This window comes from Miniopterus natalensis, chromosome 2 (genome assembly GCF_054644295.1).
Source record: "Miniopterus natalensis isolate mMinNat1 chromosome 2, mMinNat1.hap1, whole genome shotgun sequence".
Taxonomy (NCBI): domain Eukaryota; kingdom Metazoa; phylum Chordata; class Mammalia; order Chiroptera; family Miniopteridae; genus Miniopterus; species Miniopterus natalensis.
The window spans coordinates 103,461,841-103,477,683 of record NC_142082.1 but is presented as its reverse complement, the minus strand read 5'-3'; positions in this window follow the sequence as shown (position 1 = coordinate 103,477,683).

Genomic DNA, 15,843 nt, shown 5'->3' with positions numbered 1-15,843 from the left:
TGAGGAGGCAAACACATGGAAGTGCATGGATCTCCTGAGCCAGGCAGCCCTGTGTTCAAACCTCAGTTTTCTCACTTACTGCAATGCTCTGGCCCCAACAACATCCCTGAACCTCCATTTCTTCAACTATGCAAGGAGAACAGTAAAACCTAACTTGCTCATCTGTATAATGATCTTCATCTGAACCAGAGTACAGACAACGCTTTGAGCAAATGTTTCCTCAATTCTCCCAAGGACCCATCTCATTGTAGAGGCATAAGAGTGAAGTTAATTACATACAACATATACCTTAGGGCACTGGGGTTTAATTCTGTCAAGAAACGCTGATATGGAATTAGATGAGCATCATGGGTAAACAACACCCTCTGGGTTCCCTGCGCGTTTCCAATAGGGGTTAAAGAGACAGGCAGGAGCACAGCTGGAAATGAGGAGGGCAAGGGTGGAGGCTGAGTCAGAGAGGAGAGGGGGTGGGCACAGCAGAGCCAGCGCAAAGCAGCCACTGACCAGCATGCTCTCCCCTTCACTGCTCTTTCACTTGAGATGCAGAGATGAAGGAAATCATGTAATCTCTTTGTACTAATGCACTTCTCTCCACAAATGGAAAATACAATTAAATATTCCAGTTACTAATTTTTAAACTGCCATGTATTATATGATTTGCCTCCAGAGAGCAATGTACATGTGGTGTTCTTTCCTGGTGTTTTGAAAATAACAAAAATATTTCTTTCTAGAACATTTGAATTTATGCATCTGCAATTTTATGGTCCCATTTATGCCATCACATGTCTCAAAAGCAAACATTTTGTAAATGTTTAGCTTTCAGACAAAAAAAAAAGGAAAACCACTGACAGACTGACAGTTTCCATTCTAAATGAATCCTTCCGATGCCTCTGAGCTCAGGAAAGGAAGGGGAAAAAGGTTCATTGCTTCCAGCAGCAAGCAGAGGGGTGAAGCCACCAGCTAGAGAGGCTGGACCAGGGGTCAGAAGACCTGTGATCTAAGGACAGGTCTAGGGTCCTGCTGCTTCTCCCTTAGATACATCACTCTATTTCTTGGGGCTAGTTTCCTCATCTGTGGAATGTAAGGTCCCTTCCAGCCATTAAAGTATAAAACTCTACCAACACTCTGCTATAGGAAGTGCAAAAGTAGAAATACTTGCCTCCAACTTTCAGGAAGGTGAACACCAGCAAAGAAATATTTGCAGAAGGCTTTAAGATCATATAATGAAGTAGAAATAAACAAGACTCATAAAATCATAGGGTTATGAGGAACCCTAAAAGTCTGGCCAGCTAAAGTGAAATTGAATTCTCAATGCACAGGAGCAGACGGTTGGCATGGTCTTTTTCATGAAGCTTTCTTCTGGGCTTCCTGGCACAGAGAGGGCCAGCACATTCTCCTCAGGAAAGCAGGCTGAAAGTGACCAGGAGTTGACAGGCGGCCCAGGCAGGTCCCCAGGCTTTCAGAGGGACAGTAGGCATTAGGTTTTCCCCATACACCATTCTACAGGTGTACACATTCTGTATTCAACTGGTATAAATTCCAAACTAAATAAAATGTGCAAATAATGACCTCATTCCCAAAGCTGATCCCTTGTCTGAGTGTAAAAGGTCCTCTGGCATGGACGCTCAGTCACCTGGTGAGAGGAGGGGCTCCACACTACACACACAGCCATGAAACTGGGCCTATCACCTAACCACTCTGAGCCTCCCTTTTCTCATCTGTAAAATGGGGACGGTAATAGTATCTACATTACAGGGATGTAAGGAGAACTGATAAGTTATTATTGCACATAAAGCCCTCAGAAGAGTGCTGGGCACATATTGTGTGGGGGATAAATGCTACCTAATATTCACATTAATTTCCATATTAACTTTATTTAAGAACTATGTATAGGATACTATTTCAGTAAGAAAAACAGGAGCAGATGGGAAGGTCCTGCTAGGAAATGCAGGTGTTTGCTGCCTCCTCCTGACGCTCAAGACCTTCTGAAATAAAGATGACTGCAAGGTCAGGGAGAACTGCCTGGGAAAGCGGACAAGGAGCTTGGGGTGATGGTGGAATAGGAAAAATCACAGCCTAAGGAACTGAAACAAGGTGAGGTGTGGAGGGGCGCAGGCTGCTGCTGGGGAAACACTGGTGGGGAAAGTAGGTAAAAGGCTAGAAAGTGCCCTGGGGGCAAAACTGGGGCAAGAATGAAGACTAGGCACGTGCTAGGAGCACAACAGAAAAAGGAGAATGAAACCGGGTGGGAGGAAGATGGCACACCTGAGGGCCAAAGGAGGTAGGTGACAACTGGAATACTGCCTAAGAAAGAGCCCCGTGTCAAAGGATGGGGGGCAGTAGTGAGAACAAGGCTCTGCAGCACATGGAGGGGCGAATCATCCAACCGGCGCCGGGAGAACAATGCAGTGAGAAGTTTGGAAGATGGGGGAGGGTGGACATCAAGAGAAAAGTCCTATTTATTAGTAAAGGGGGGGAAATAAAATAGAGGGAAATGCCTGCGCCTGTTAGCAAAGGAGAGCGAAGAACCGATGGACCTGGAGCAGTTATTAGGGAAATACACCCCAGGCAGCACAGGAAATGAGGTGGTGCGCAGAGAAACCTTGGGAAGAGGGCAGGGTGCTACGAGAATCTGGATAGCCTAGGTAACAAGTGCTAAATAACTCAAACTGTTCTATTTTTCAACTTTATATTCCAAGCCTGAGAAGGAAGCAACTAAGAGCGTTGTTTCTTTCCTTTGGTTTGGTTTTCCGTCCTTGGAGGAAAGAGAAATGTCCTCAGGCTCTGTACCTGCACCGTCAGATGGGTGGCCCGCCAGCCCGGGTCACCTGAGTTCCCCCTGACGCGGGGAGCAGCTCCGGCTTCTACCTTCCCGGGGCTGCCGTGGCAATTTCCCCATGCCGTGAAGAGAAACGGAACCAAACCAACTCAGAGACGACAGGCGCAGGGTCGCACGGTCTTTCCGTGAAACGAGACCCAGGTGGGACCTGGGGAGAAACTTGACGTCGGAGCCAAGCTCTCCAAGCGCAGCCCTCGGTCCCCCGGGCCGGGGCCGGCCGCGCAGGTCGCGCCGCCGGAGGGAGCTGAGCTGCGCAGGGAACACCGGCTGCCCCGGGCCCCGCTCCCGGCGCCACCCCGCAGGCCCGGGGTCGCCTCAGGGTCCTCCCTGCGCCGTCGTGCTGGGGAACGCCGCCTGCACGCCCTCCCCGGGCAGCGCCACGGGGCCAGCCGAGGGCGCGGAGCCACCACCGCAGGGCACCAACGGGTGGGCAGCCGGGCGGCTCCCGGGCGACCTCAGGCTACGAACAACGCCGTGCGGGCTGATCCTTCTCCCGGCTTCCCAGCCAACGGCCCGGGACACCGGCCCCACGCTCCCCTCGCGCAGCTCACCTCTCGCGGCCCCCACTCCGCGGAGTCTCCAAAGTCAACGGATGCAGGACGTCCCTGCGACCCAGGGCCGGTCCCCGTCCCGCGGGCTCCGAGCGCGCCGGGCTCTCCGAGGAGCCTCCGCGCGGGTGCGCCGCCTCTGGGCTGGCGGCGGGCGCGGGGAAAGCGCGGCGCCGAAAGTCCGCCTGCGCTGCGGCAGCCCGGCTCCCCGGCCCCGCCCCGGCTCGGCCAGACCGCGCCCCCGCCCGCTCCCCCTCTCAGGCCACGCCTCTGGCCCTGCGTTCCCCCCACTCTCCGCTGGGCCGGCGGTGCTCCCCAGGCCACGCCCCAGGCGGCTTTCCTGCCCCTCCCCCCTCAGGTCCAGCCCCCAGCCCGGCTCCCAGCCTTTGCACCCCACCCACTCGGACCACCAGGCCGGCCGGCCCCAACTATCCTTCCAGCCGTTCTCATGCCCACCCCCATTCTCCATCAGGGCATCCCCCCACCGCCGGCCATCCCCCTGGCCCCGCTACACTTCTCCCCCGCCCCGGACCCCAGCTCCACTTCCCTTCAGCTACACCCGCCCCCCACCCCCCACCCCCAGACCCTCCGCCGAGCTCCCCTCCAGCCACCCTCCTGAGACCTCCGCAAACCGCCACCGCTTCAAACCCCCAGCCTCGCCCAGGCCTGCAGGAGCCGCCGTGTCACGCAGGCAACTGCCCCCCGCCGCTCGCTCGCCGCACCTCTGCCTGGGCCTGGAGTTCACTCTAGACGAAGGCACTGCTGTTACAGTTTTCTGAGCAAAGGAAACGCTAGGTGAGGATCTTTTACCTACCGGTTCCCCCAGGGCCTATGTAGGACAAGGCTGCTGGGGACTGTATTGGTGAATCCACTCAAAGAACTATCACCTTTGCCGTGTGGCTCAAAGCCTAATTATCAATCCACATGAAAACCACAGAGGCAAAGCCAACCCTTCTTGCACTAGGCTCTGGGCCCCAAATGTTTCGAGATTGTTTCCTGATATGCAACTCATGGAATTCATAAATTAAACACATTCTTTTTTAAAAGTGTCCGTTTTTTAGATGATTCATTTGAGTGGTTATTATGTTTCAGCACTATTACAAACACGTAATACTTTTATAATTAAAAAAGAGTAATAACCACTATTTTTTAAACTAAAGAACAGAGGGATGGAGGAAGGTGGATGGAGGGGGAGAGAGTAACCAAGAATGTATATGCATATATGCACAACCCAAGGACACGGACAATGGTGGGGAGAAGGAATGGGGAGGGGGATGGGATGGGCTGGAACGGGTCATTGGGGAGAAAAAGGGACATCTGTAATATTTTAAACAAAAATAAAAATAAATTAAAAATTAAAAAAAGAACATATAAAATTATTCATTAATAAGAAGTCAAAATTCACTTTGCATAGGGTTTTTTAAATAGTGAAAAAAACTATTCTGTATGATACTCAAGTGGTGGATACATTGGTCAAAACCCACAGAATATACAACACAACGAGTGAATCCCTAGTAAACTCCTTAATACTCATGTATCAGTTTTGGCTCATCATTTGTAACGAATGTACCTCTGGTGGAGGATGTTCTATAATAGAAACTGGAGGTGTGGGAGGGTGTGAGAGAGTATATGGGAACGCCGTGCTTTCCACGAAATATTTCTATAAACCTAAAACTGCTCTAAAAATAGTCTATAAGTTAAAGGACACACCAAAGTATTAATGGTAATCTCTGATGGTGGAAATATAGAACATTTTTTATTATATTGTTTGTATCTTTATTGAAATTCCCCAAATTTTTGACAATGAACATGTATTTTTAAAGCAGAAAAAATATTATAAACTATGGAAAATTATAGAGACATAGCATGAGAGGCTAATATTGAAAGTTTCATTTTTTTCCACTTTTTAAAAATGTTTTAATTTAATTTTTATTGTTGAAAGTATTACAAATGTCTCCTTTTTTCTCCCATTGATCCCCTCCACCCTGCACACAGACACCCCTTCCAGGCCTTCACACTATTGTCTGCGTCCATTGGTTATGTATATATGCATATAAATTCTTAGGTTAATCTCTCTCCCCACCCACCCATCCACCCCTGCCTTTCCTCTGAGATTGATCAGCCGGTTCCATGCTTCTGTTAGATTTATTTTGTTCACTAGATTCCACATATGAGGAAGATCATGTGATGCTTGTCTTTCTCTGACTGGCTTATTTCACTTAGCATAATACTCTCCAGGTCCCACCATGCCTTCTCAAAGGATAAGGAATCCTTTTTTATAGCTACATAGTATTCCATAGTGTAAATATCCCAGGAGATGCTTGATATGATTTTAATCTTCTTGAACTTGCCGACTTGTTTTGTGTCCTAATATGTGGTCTATCTTTGAGAACGTCCCATGTGCACTTCAGGAGAATGTCTATTCTGCAGCTTTAGTGTGAAATGTTCTGTAAATGTCAATTAAATCCATCTAATCTAGTGTGTCATTTAGAGTCACTGTTTCCTTGTTGACTTTTTCTCTGGAAGATCCATCTAGTAAAGTCAGTGGGGTGTTAAAGTCCCTTACTATGACTGTATTGCTGTCAATTTCTCCCTTAAAGTCTTTCAGAAGTTATTGGCTTTTTTTCAGCCTGTGTGAGTCTTTTGTTCTGAGGTGGGTCTCTTATAGACAGCATATATTTGGGTCATGTTTTCTTATCCATTCAGCTACCCTATGTCTTTCGATTGACATATTTAATCCATTTATATTTGAGGTTATTATTGATAGGTACTTATCTATTGCCATTTTAATTCTTTATGCCTGTGTTTCTCTTTCTATTTCAACTTATTACAGCAGTTCCTTTAACATTTCTTGCAATGCTGGTTTGGTGGTGATAAATTCCTTTAACATTTTTTTGTTTGTTTGTTTGTTTGGGAAACTCCTTATTTCACCACCTATTTTGAATGATAGCCTTGCTGGATAGTGTAGTCTTGGTTTCAGATCCTTGCTTTTCATTATCTTGAACATTTCATGCCATTCCCTTCTGGCCTATAGAGTTTCTGATGAGAAATCAGCTGACAGCCTTATGGGAGGTCCTTTGTAGATAACATTGCTTTTCTCTTGCTGCTTTTAAGATTCTCTCTTTGTCTTGAAATTTTGGATTTTAATTATGATGTGTCTGTGAGTGGGCCTCTTTGGGTTCTTCTTGGTTGAGACTCTCTGTGCCTCCTGAACTTGCGTGACTTTTTCTTTCACCAGGTTAGGGAACTTTCTGCCATTATTTCTTCAAAGAGGTTCTCTAACCCTTGCTTACTTTCTAGATCTTCTGGCAGTCCTATGATGCAAATATTGTTACATTTCATATTGTCCCACAGCTCCCTTAAATGGTCCTTGTGCTTTTTGTTTTTTCTTTTTGGTTCTCTGATTGAGTGCTTTTTTTCTACCCTGTATTCTAACTTGCTGATCCAATCCTCAGCTTCCCCTAACCTGCTGTTTATTCCTTCCAATGTACTTTTTATTTCTACTATGTCATTCTTAATTTCCTTCAGTTTCCATATCTTTTCTCATGCTGTTGAGCATCCTTATGATCAGTATTCTGAACTCTATATCTGATAGATTGCTTATCTCCATTTCATTTAGCTCTTCTTTTGGAGAATTCTCTTGTTTTCCATTTGGGGCTTGTTTTTTTGTCTCCCCATTTTGGCTGCCTGTTTGGATTTGTCTTTATGTATTAGGCAGATCTGCTAGGACTCCCAGTCTTTTGGATGGTCTCTAGTGTAGGCCAATGCCAGACGCTGTTTGTGACTGGCCTTAAGTACCCTGTTTGAAGCTTTCCACACTCCACAGCTTGTGGTTCCCTCTGCTGGTGCTGGGTGCTTTGGGAAAGGACCAAGATGCCCACCAAGGTCTGCTTTTCCAAGCCCTGGGTCCAGAAGCAAATCAGGCAAAGACTCAAAGCACCCATAGGCTGATTGTTATTCAGTCTCTTAATGAGCCTCAGGCTGTAGAAACTCCACAGGGTGAGGAGAGAGGTTTCCCAACAAGGTCCAGCAATTGCTTCCCCCAAGGCAAAAGCTGCTTGGAAGGTAAATATCTGCCTGACAAAGATGTCCCCTGCAGTATGGGGGAATGACTCAGCAAAGGAATCCAGAAGGGTGCTCTCTGAGCTCTATCCCCCAACCCAGCATGCCTAGATTCTTCTCACACAGCTCTAGTCCACTCTGCCCTCCCTCTGCTGGAGCCCAAAGTGAGTGGCTGCACACGAAACTCTGTGCATTAACCCTTTAAGGGGGGTGCCTGCATTTCTAGCCGTCTCTCCCTGGCAGACAGAAACCCCAATGCTTTTCACAGCCAGATGTTACTTGGGCACCTTTCTCAGTTCTGGTGCTCTGGGCTGGGAAGCCCAGCCCGGGGTTTAGGCCCTAGAGTTGTAGGTGGGAATTCCTTACAGCTGAGATATCCTTCGGGACCTTCTGCTCAGTCCTCTTGCACCTCTGTGCTTCCTACTAGTCTCTATGTGGGCTCTACTTTAGGTCCTTGGTTATGAGGGTGCTCTCCAGCTCGTCTTCAGTTGATTATTCAGGATGGCTTTTCTGTATTTTAGTTGTAATTCCAGTTTGGTCCTGGGAAAGTGTTAGTGTTGCTTCCACTCAATCCACCACCATCTTGGAATCGGAATATTTCATTTTATTTCTACTTGACATAACCAACAAAATCGGCATAAAGCACTCATAAATGTTAAAAATGAAATCTATTTTAGTATTGTTAAAAGTAAAGAATATCATAGGTACATTTGAGAGGATTTTTATTTTCTCTTTAAAAATAGCACAGATCTGAAAAGAAAAATCTTGATTTTTCGTTTTTTAAAAATCTGTTTCTCAAAGGGTTGTTTCTGCCTGCTTGGGAACCATTATTACTATTTACATGCAATACCTTTTCTAGTGAAGAAAACACTGTTTAAAAAAAAAAAATTGATCTAACAAATAAATAAATAGGTTTCTGTCGAGTTGTAAAAACTTGGCCTCTAGGTGTCTGCTTCCCTGTGACTCTGGGAAACCCTTTACCTTTCTGAGCTTCTGCTTCCTTTTAAGTGAAAAGGGAAGCGGTGGTACTTCTCTGGATTGGTTGGAAAATACAAAACTTTAGCCCATATAAGATTCTTAGTAGCATCTTAGCACTTATAGGTACTTAATAATTATTGGGTCCTGTCCTTTTAAAAATATATTTTTCAGGGTTTTAGTGGGAATCTTGAGCTCCTGAGATAAAAGATATTTCTGGTTTTAGATTATTAACTTGTTGGAGGAAGGCAGAAAGGTTCAAGAGGAAAATCAGTAATCTGACATGGAGAGACTAGTCCTCTAAGCCCAGCACCATCACTAGCTATGTGTATTAAGTCAATAAATCAGCAGACTTCTCTGGGATTTACTTTTCTAATCTCTTAAATGAGAGATTTGGACCAGTGATCTCTAAGTTTCCCTCAGCTTCCATCATTTCACAGGGAAGTTATGACTAATCTCCTACAGTGGCCCCTCTCTGCCCACGGGACCAGCCATCACTCACTGACCTGCAAACAAAGCTGACGTCTCCATTCTGTCCTTCCCCACAAATGGGGACCTCCAAAGGTTTCTTTGAACCCCCCTCTCCCAACTCTGGTGCCCAACTCTGAACTAACAGCTTAAACTCCAATAGTATCCATATAAAACTTTCACCAGGATGCACTGTAGCACCACTGATGCTCTCTGCAGCATGGCATTCAGGGGCAGAAACTACCACCACTCACCAAGTTTAAGGTGCACCTTTTTCCCCCCCACAAAATAACATCTCCAAAATTAGAATGTGTCTTTCTGTTAATATTTATTGAGCACTTATTATGCTATGTCCTTTACATTCACTATCCGCTTAAAGTCTCAAAGCAGCCCTGAGGCACTATTATTCTTCATTTTAGATGAGAAATAAAGTTCAGAGAAGCGAAATGCACTGCCTGAGATAGCACAGCTAGTAAATGATGGAGCCAAGGTTGGATTGCATGCTTCTGCTCTTAAACACTGTGAAGAAAGCAATAGCACAGATATAACTCAATAGCTCTGAGTTACTCCAAGGTTCTGAAAAAGGAGTGTTGTATCCAATCTGTTGAAAGTCCCCACTCCTCAGGGGTTTTTCAGGAGAAGGGGCAAAGGAGGAAAATATTGTGGATGACTGAACCCCCCAGCCCACACCAAATTCATATGTTGAAACCTGACCCCTAAATGAGATGGTATTAGGAGGTAGGACTTTTGGAAGGTAAGTAGGTTTAGTTGAAGCCACAAGGGTTGGGCCCCACGATGGGGGGTTAGTGAGCTTGTGAGGACACAGCAAGAAGCTAGAAGCCAGGAGGAGGGCTCTCATCGGGATATGCCAACACCTTGACCTTGGACTTCCCAGCCTCCAGAACTGTGAGAAATAAATTCCCGTTATTGATGCCACCCAGTCTGTGGTATTTTGTCATAGCAGCCCGAGCCAACTAATACAGAAAGGAAACTCTCCTCATTTAAAATTTTTTTCTTTGAGGAGCTTCCATATGGTACCCTTTCTGGCCTCAGGCTCCACCCGACTGGTGGGAGAAATCCACAGTTTTACCTACCTGGATAGAATGGACCTGATTTAATAGTAATTTGAGAGTAATTTACTAAAAGTACAGAGGATCCACTCTTTTCTAACCTTTCCACCCCACTACTGCAAGGAGCAATCTGAGCTTAGTGTCTGCCTCAGAGCAGGCTGTCACCTGGGTGGCGTGACTGGAGGTCTACACCAGGCTGGGAGTGCAGGGGGACACCCAGGGAATATTAGTTAGCAAGAACTTTCCGCACAGACCTAAAGTCACATTCTCCAACTGACTTTATATTGGATATCACTGGCATTTCTTTCCTCATATGTCAGCCTTGTTTCTTAATTGGTTGTGAAGGGGACAAGGGGAGAAGAGGGGAGTGGGCTTGCCCACAGCTGCCCCGGGAAGAGGAAGGTAGGTCCTTAGAAAACATGAGCCCCTTCCAGTCCAGCCCTATGGCTTTGGGAAAATGACTTCACCTCACTGTGACTTTCTCCTTACCTATGACATTCCATCGTAGACTAAGTGTGATAATGCATGTAAAGCCCTAGCTCAGTGCCCGGGAGGCTGTTGTTATTGATTAGAATGGATAGGAAAGATTTGCTGTCTTTTATCCTATAGTTTATTAGATCTGACATCTCTAATTTAAGCTTCTTAGGATGAAAGAGTAATGATTCGTATTTTTCAAATTATTTTGGCATAAGTATCTATTTGGGGGAAGGTAGTGAGAGTCCAGTTCATTTGGGCAGAAAGAGAAGAGCATTTTCCTTGCTCTTTGCCCAGGGATGGGGCATTGAGACTGATGGGCTGGAGGGCATGGAGGACACCGGCCTGGAGCCAGCTCAGCAGCCATCTGTAGTACCTTCCCTGTGTGCTCAGCAAAAGGGATGCCTTCCCACCAGGATCTGGAAGAAATATGATGGGCAGGGCAGCCATAAGGAAGAGAGAATGAGTAGTAAAACAGTGTCCCCAGCTTTCTTATGAGGCCATCAGAATTTGCACAACAGTGGGCACTGACCAGGCTGAAGAAGAGACTTTTCTGGAGCAGTTCTCCACAAGCAGTCTTTCTCTTTGCCTTGATCAAGCAACTCCTGAAATCCTGTCTTCTTTATTAAACTGCCATGAGTGATACCTTCATCTACCAGTTTTTGTTTTCTCACTCTGATCCTTTTATGTGACACAATATGCCTTTAATCCTCTCCATAATGCGATCTCTACCCTTGGTGATGGCACACTGGCTTCTGAGGCAGGCAGGTCTGGCCTAGAGTCTTCCTTTCACCTTTGACTAGCTGGGTGGCCTTGGATTACCTCTTTCGAGCCTTAGTTTCTTCCTCTGTAATAGAGAAATAACAATACCTGCTCAGTTGCGGTGGGGACTCATGAGATGATCTCTGTAAAGCATTCAGAGTGGCCTGACCTATAAAGAGTACCTGATACAAACGGCGCTAATACACAGCAAACCATGTCCGCCTGGTGAACTCCAATGTCTTCTTCAAGGCTCACCTCGAGTTCACTTCTTTGAAGCCTTCCTGACTTCCCTAAGAAGGGTTCATTACTTCATATCAGTGATACCCTAAGACCTCAGACACAACTCAGTTTGAGAGCAGACCAAAAAGATTATCAGCTCCTTGAGGGCAGTAAGTTAATAGACTTTATTATTTTAGAGCAGTTTTTGGCTTACAGAGAAATTAATCATAAAGTACAGAGTCCCCACGTATCCCCTTACTCCCTGTGTTTCCCTTATTATTGACATTCCATCAGTATGGCACTTTTGTTACAAGTGAGGAGCCAGTGTTGGTACATTATTACTAAATAAAGTCTATAGTTTACACACTAAGGTTCACTTTGGGGTTTACAGGGTTCTCTGGGTTTGGACAAATGCAGGATGTCATGAGCCAGCACCACAGTATCATACAGAATAGTTTCACTGCTGTAAAACTTCCTCGTGAACCACCTGTTCTTCGCTCTCTCCTCTACCCCCAGGCAACCACTGAACTTTCTACCATCTCTATTGTTTGCCTTTTCCGGAATGTCATATAGCTGGAATCATACAGTATGTAGCTTTAGGTAGTTTTATAAACTTCATATTTGGTGGCACTCTAAGACTTCAGACACACATTTGTTTGGCAAAAGTAACACACATTTGTTACTGCCCCTTAGGGGCAGTAATTTTTTTTCTTTTACTTTATTTAGTTTATCTTCCACAATACTAAATATGTAGTAAGAACTAAGAATTCAATAAATAATAATAGTGATAATCATAATACACCATTAGTTATTACTGTTATGCTTTAAAGTATATTACAAACATGAAGAATGGAAATAAAAACACACACACAGTTTCTAAAATCAGAGATCTGACATCTAGGCAGGCCGCCAGGGTATTTTTTTTTTTTTTTTTTGGCTGATTTTTAAAGGTCCCATTGAAACAATAATTCCTTTCAACTCTAAAATTCTAAGCAAACTCCTAATAACCACCATAGCCCACAACTATAATTTGAGATGAACCATGTGACCAGTTTTGAATTTCAGCTCTGACCCAACTCTTCCATTTTAAAGCCTAAGTTAATTCTTTTTTTCCCTACTGACTTCAAAAGTGCAGAAGAACAAATGGGAGAGAACAAGGTGATTCACTGTTTACTATCCGTAGTCTTTAAATAATGAGGAACAAGTTGAGGAGATAGTTATATTACAGGAAATCTGAAAGCAGAGGGTTACATCACAGATCCGAATATTAACTAAAGACTATTTAGAGTAAACCTCTAGACTTGAGTAGGGAGAGAGCATGAATGAATGGGTGTGCCAGGGACATGAACTATAATAACAACAGAATCATATTTATAGACATAAGAAAACAGTGGTAAAGTTTAGTAGTCCTTAGAAAGTGAAGGGTTCTGGCACCTTCTCAGGAATATTGCATTGTCTGAGAACCAGAACTGTTCCCTCAACATTTTCCTGAACTGGACTGGTAATGTGTACAAGTGATAAAATGGAAATGGCGTCACCATATGACAGCTGCCATTCCCTGGGCCAGGGTGTACAGGGCTTTTACCTACATCCTGTCATTGGATCTGCGAAAGGAGAGCATAGATCTTGGTATCAGAGCTCAATCTGAATCCCACCCCCATCACTTCATAGCTGAGTCACTTAAAGGCAAGTTACTTTACATCTCTTAGCCTCAGATATTTTTTAAATTGAGGTATAACTTAGATACTGTACATAAAATCTTACGTGAACAGCCGGATGAGTGTGTGTGTGTGTGTGTGTGTGTGTGTGTGTGTTGGGCAGACCCTAAGATGACTCACCACGATGCCTGCCTTGGTGTTTGTGTCTTCATGTATGTCACTCCCAGAGTGCAGACAGAATCCATGGGTTTCACCCAACCAATAGAATATGATGAAGGTGATAGGACATCACTCCTGTGATTCTGTTATGTTATATAAAGAAGCCACCTTAGCCAACTGGAGGGAGAGACTCCTGTTGCTGGACTGATGAAGTGGCCGTCTTGGAGAAGCCCACATGTCAAGGAACTATCAGCATGAGGGCAGTCGCCAGTCAACAGCCATTAAAAAAGTTGGGGTTATCAGTTATACAGCCACAAGAAAGTCAGTTCTGCCAACAACCTGAACGAGCTGGGCTTTGGGTTCTTCCCCACTCAAGTTTCCAGATCAGAACACAGCCCAGCCCACATCTTGATTGAAAGTCAGAGCCAAGGACCCAACTAAGCTGTGCTCAGACTCTTGATCCACGAAAACTGAGAGAAAATATGTGTCGTTTCAACCTATTAAGTTTGTGGTAATTTGTTTCCACATCACAGAAAACTAATACAATATCAATATAACTACCAGGCTGATCAAACTTTAGAATATTTCTAGTACCTCAGAAGATGCCCTCATGTGCCCTAGTGAGCAATGCCCACCACCCCAAGGGGAAAGATTATTCTAAACACTTTGACCAGAAATTAGTTCTGTTTGTTCCTAAACTTTATATAAATAGAATCGTGCAGTATGTATTTTTGGGGGGCCCGACTTCTTTTACTTAATATTATGTCATTGATATTCATCCATGTTCTGTGTAACCAACAAGTTCATTCTTTTCCATTGCTGTGTAGTATTCCACTGTTTGAATATACCATGTCCTATTCTACTGTTGATGGACAGTTAGGTTGCTTTTACTATTGGTGATTATGTTTCTATAAACATTTTTGAACATGCTTTTAGTAGAAAAAAATGCTTCTTTGGTGTATACACCCAGGGCTGATATTGCTGGGTCATAGAGTTTCCGTTTGTTTACCATTATTTGGCACTGCTGGGCATTCTTTCAAAAATGGCTGTATCAGTTTGCATTCCCTCAAGTGATATACTGGAGTCCCAGGTGCTCCACCACCCTTGCTAACAGCTGGTATTGTCTTAGTCTAAGTTTCCTCTCAGAAAAATGGGGATAAATATAATACCCGTCACCCAGAGTTGTGGTGAACATCAAGAGAGAACATAGACAAATGTCCTCATAAAATAGCACTTGTGTGACAAATGGTAGATGTTTATGTCCACTTTACTTGCAGGTCACCCAGGTAGAAGCGGCTGCCCTGGGATTCAGGCCCCAAGGGATGGATTTCAAACTCTGTCCTCTCTCGACCCCCAAGCGGCATGGACAGGCCACTTCCCAGCCCTTTATCATGGGCATCGATCTCCACAAATATTTCAAAGGTATCTCTTCTTTTAAATTCTGTTCTCCTGCATCAATCCCCAGGAAGTATGTGTTTTCTCTACATGTCTTAAAAGATAAAGAGAATTATGCCTCAACACGTCAAGGATAGTTGTGATTTCTTTTATAGAAAATGTCCACACTCCTCATTGCAGTTTACTGGGGAGTATTCCCTCTTCCAAATATCTTCTGTTGAAAGTGGCCTTGGCTGCCTTTGCTGATTTCTTCATCTAAAGAGCTTACTTTCTTCATGGTTAGTCGTAGGTTGTCACCTTCTTCACTTTTCTGCCATATAGTAACAGACCAATCGCTGCGTCACCTATTCCTTGTCTACACGACAAAGACAAATTCTATTCACAAAGAAAGGCAGTGAAACGGAACACGAGGATTGTGTGTCAGTGGAGCAAAGGAGACAAGCGCTAAGTGAAGGCTGGTGATGTGGGCCATGCAACCCAAAGACAGGACAGCAGACGGACGATGTGGCTCACACGTCAGAGGTCCCTGGACCACACAAGTGCCCCTTTGGAAATCCTGAAGACGCACGGGCCAGTCTGGCGCTAAGGCTGGCTTGCAAAAAACTAATGTGTCTGTAATGCACTGGAATGTTATAATGTTTATTTGATGTTCGTGGACGGGAAAATGCAGGTGAAATCAAGTCAGACTGAGGACACCGTCTAGAGGGAACACTACTGTCTCAGCTCAGGAGACATCATTAGACACGAGCGCAGGTGTAATGCAGATTTTTTCAGACACGTGTTCAGTATTGCTTTTTGTTTTGCACATTTGCCTTTATCATATTAGACTATTATGTATTCAAAATACATAAAAGTTAGAGGTGAAAATAGCAGTTACAATTTAAAATGTAGAAGGGAGAAAGAAAAGAGATAATCAACATTTAGCCCTGAACACCAGGGTGAGAGAGATGAGACGGGTTCGGGGCCTGTGCGTCCCCCTGGGGAGCCTTCGAATCGTTCACCGTTTTAGCCCTAGCACCTTGCTCAGTGACCGGCTAATGTAAGCTTATAAATGCGCACGTCGGGTATGAAAACAGGTGCCGGTGAGTGACAGAGACATCTGGCACGGCACAATTTGAAAAGGCCCTGGTACACGTCCCTGAGGGACCCAGCTGTGGGGCAGGTGTTGTGAGCCCAGATGCTGGTCACATGAGGAGGATGTAGGGGGCGATGTG